Source organism: Castor canadensis, chromosome 7 (genome assembly GCF_047511655.1).
Source record: "Castor canadensis chromosome 7, mCasCan1.hap1v2, whole genome shotgun sequence".
Classification (NCBI taxonomy): Eukaryota; Metazoa; Chordata; class Mammalia; order Rodentia; family Castoridae; genus Castor; species Castor canadensis.
This window is the reverse complement of record NC_133392.1, coordinates 75,178,010-75,182,040: the sequence shown is the minus strand read 5'-3', so window position 1 is coordinate 75,182,040 and position 4,031 is coordinate 75,178,010. Positions and strand designations below refer to the sequence as shown.

General features: G+C 43.9%; 1 non-coding gene across 1 annotated transcript; it reads right to left on the bottom strand.

Moving 5' to 3' along the window:
* Positions 1 to 3,617: 3,617 nt before the first annotated feature.
* Positions 3,618 to 3,724, bottom strand: LOC141425156 (U6 spliceosomal RNA). The gene has a single exon (XR_012450248.1). It is a non-coding gene; the product is annotated as a U6 spliceosomal RNA (small nuclear RNA).
* Between the last annotated feature and the right edge of the window lie 307 nt (positions 3,725 to 4,031).

The following is a 4,031-nucleotide window of genomic DNA, read 5'->3' as shown; positions in this document are numbered from 1 at the left end:
TGTCACACAGACTTTTATTTTTAAAGTGTGAAGACTGAGTTTTGTCTTAGCCTGGATTCCCTGGGAAACAGAGTCTCAGGCAAAATCTTAGATGCTAACAGTTGTGGGAGGAAGTGAATCCCAGACAGGCAAGAGGAAGGAAAGGGAAGCTGCAAGGCAGGGCATGACTAAGCTGGCCACAGTTCCTATAAAGTCCTCAGAGGGGATGTGTGAACCACCACAACTCCCACAAGTCTGACTTAGAGGAGGAGGGGAGAAGAATCGGTCCCCAAACTCCCGCCATCTGTTTCTGGGTTTCCAAGTGGCCTCCTAGTAGTCTATCCGCTTGTACACGTGTGTGTGTTGCCCTCAGTGCCTCCACAGGCCCCAGAGGAACTGAACCCTCCGGCTGCAGTGGCGTGTCTTAGGCACAGGCCACAGCCTGTGGGGTGAGCCAGCCAGGGACAGGCAACGCTGCTGCCACACAGCCCACAGCTGCATAGGCTGCCCAGCAAGCCAGCCATGGGCACAGATGCCAAGTATGTCTGCAGCTGCTTGCAGGGGGCAGAGGGGGGCTGGGAAAAGTGTTAGGCAGGCATGGCCTCCACCATAAGGCTGTGATCTCTGAGATGTACCAACCTCAGTATTCAGAAGGCAATAACAATCTGCTAGCCATCCTAAAAATCAGGAAAATGTGACCAGTGATCTAAAAGGAAATCACCACTGGAAGCAGACCAGCTGAGGATATAGATGTTGGCACCTGCAGACAAGAAATTTAAAATAACAACTACAAATTTATAACAGAACGTGTAAAAAGAAATATAAAGAGGCAAGATATGGGGATTTCAGAAGGAATATGAAATCTCTTTTAAAAAAGGAACCAAATACAAATTCTAAAAAGAACATATACGAAATCTGAAATCAAAAGAGATTAAAAATAGATTGGACAATTCTGAAAAAAGGATCAATGAACTCAAAGACAAGTCATAAAAATAATCCAAACCAGCTGGTGTGGTGGTTCATGCCTATAATCCTAGCTACTTGGGAGGCTGAGATTGGGAGGATCATGGTTCAAGGCCAGCCAGGGCAAAAAGTTAGTAAGACCCCATTTCAACCAATAAAAAACTGGGCATGGTGGTGCATACCTAATCCAGCTATGTGAGAAGGGTAAATAGGAGGACACGGAGGTCCAGGCTGACCCAGCAAGGCAAGACCTTATTCAAAATATAAGGGCAACACAGGTTCCAGTGATACAGCGCCTGCCTATCAACCACAGAACCCTGAGTTCAAACCCCAGTACCACCAAAAATAATATTAAAAATAACCCAAACTGAAAAACAGACAGAACATCAGAAAAACAAATGAAGAGAATCTCTATACTCTGGGAGGGGCATAGTGGTATAAGCTTGTAGTTTGAGCACTCTGGTGGCAGAGGCAGGAGGATCACAAACTTGGGGTCAGTCTGGGCTACCTAGCAAGACCCTGTCTCAAACAAAAACAAAACAAAAAAGCTCATGGGACCCTGCCAAACTACCTGCTAAATGTATAATTAAAGCCCCCAAAACAAAGGGTTTAAAAAAGGAAGAGGAAGAAAAATTATATGAATAATTCATTATTCAAAGGAAAAGAATGGGAAAGGGTGAGTAGGATTATACTGTTGTAAGATTCTTATGTTATACTCCAAGTCCACTTTGATTAATCTTGTACTGATAAATTAAGTTTTCATATTCGTACAGCTCTTTGGAAATATAGTACGAACAGCTGTAGATAAAATGCCAATAAAAGGTATGAGTGCAGCATTAACAAAACGCCCAATCAGCCAAAAAGAAGCCAAGAGCGTGGATACAAAGAGCAGGGAGAAGCTGGGTGCGGGTGGCTCAGGACGCAAACAGTGGGAGAATGGTGGTCCAAAGCCAACGCAGGGAAATAGTTCCCGAGACCCCATCTCAAAAAACCCCTCACAAAAGAGGGCTGGTAGCGTGGCTCAAGGTGCAGGCCCTGAGTTCAAATCCCAGTGCCACCAAAAAAAAAAAAGAAAGAAAAGAAAACAGACAAAAATAGACAGGTCCAAGTCAAATGTGGAAATTTTTGGTTCCCAACAAGGCCCTGGCAAGGATGTGGGTACAGGGAGGGTTAGAGTTGAGGCTCGTTGTTCAGTGTATCACTGGGCAAGTGAGAAGTACAATTCCAGGTCTCTGTTAAGAGAAGTATTTGAAATAGGCTAAAAAAAGAAAAAAAAAAAAGAAAAGATCAAGGGCAAGGCTGAAGGCTACCCTCTCAGCGTCAGCTAAGGCATCTGATAAGGGGCAGGACATGCAGCCTCAGCAAAGCCTGGGAGCCTATTTCATGCAGTGCCAGCTGGGAGAGACTTGGCCCCAAGGAGCAGTCTGACCATTTCCCCACTTCCTGAGAATCCCACAGTGCATACTGGAAAAAAGAACAAAAAACACTGCCTTTTTGGGAGACACGTTGGAGGGAGCCCTGGGATGGAAGAAAAAGTCCAATTACTGCCTCCCTTTAGATTTTCCAATCTGTTCTCTGTGGACCCTGCTTCACAATGTGGGAAATGCCAACCACCACTTCCATCTTTCCAAGAGGCATGGTGCCCATTGGCATGAGGGCTCCTGAATGCTCTCTGGAAATATACCTGCTTTTTTCTTTTCAGCTTATGAAACTTAAAAAAATTCTAGTTACAGGTCTACTTTGTGAATTCTGGTAGAAGCAGGATGCTGGATATGTGACCTCAGGACAACCAATCACATTTTTCTCCTGAGTCTTTGAAAAATGAGCTCATAATGCAGGCATACCAGCATGAGTCAGAGGTCTTTCTGGGCAGCCAGGGGAGCTGGCAGTGGACAATGGCTGTGTTTACTTTCTCACTTTGTCCTCTGTAGCTCCCTTGGTCCTCTCCACTGACAAGTCCATATATTTTGAAAGCACTATTTTTTTTTCTTTTTTTGGTTGTACTGGGAGTTTGAACTCAGGGCCTCACATTTGCTAGACAGGCACTCTATCACTTGAGCCACTCTACCAGCCCTGGAAAAGATATTCTGTGTGATTTAAGTAATTTAGAAATTATTAAGACTTGTTTTGTGGCCTAACACACAGTCAGTCTCTCTTGGAGAATATTCCATGTGCTCCTGAAAAAAAACCTATTCTCCTGTATGTTAGAGCCAATTAGTTTATTGTGTTTGTCTTAGTCCATTTGGGCTGCTATAACAAAACTTCACAAACTAAGTAACTTAGAAACAACACTTATTTCTCATGGTACTGGAGTCTGGGAAGTCCCAGATACACCAGCAGATTTGGTGTCTGGTAAGGCCCTGCTTCCTCACAGATGGCCTTTTTCTCATTGTAACTTCATGTGGTGGAAGAATGAAGTATCTCTCTGGAGTCTCTTTCTCTCTCCCTCTCTCTTTCTCTCTCTCTCTCTGGTACTGGGAATTGAACTCAGGGCCTTGTGCTTGCTAGGCAAGTGCTCTACCACTTAGACCACACCTCCAATGCTGGAGTCTCTTTTAGGAACACTAATTTCATTCATGAAGGCAAAGCCCTAATCACCTAATGATCAAGTCACCTCCCAAAAGGCCCCACCTCCTAACACCATCACATCAGGGGTTGGGGAATTTTTTTTTTTTTTAAATACGGAACGCTTCATGAATTTGCGTGTCATCCTTGCATAGGGGCCATGCTAATCTTCTCTGTATCATTCCAATTTTAGTGTATGTGCTGCCGAAGCGAGGACAGGGTTGGGGAATTTTGAGGGTACATGAGCATTCAGTCCATTGCAATGCGGTTCAGGTACTCTGCTCTGCTGCCCACCTTCTCCCTGGTGTGCTATCCACTATTGAAAATCTCTAACTACTACTACAGCAGCGTCTGCTTCTTCCTTTCAACCTGCCAGGGTCTGCTCATATATTTGAATGTCTGATGTTTGGTGCATATAGGTTTATATTTTTTATATCTTTTTTGGTATATTAACCAAAAATATAAATGTCCTTCTTTGTCTCTTGTAACAGTTTTGACTTAAAATCTGTTTTGTCTGATTTTAA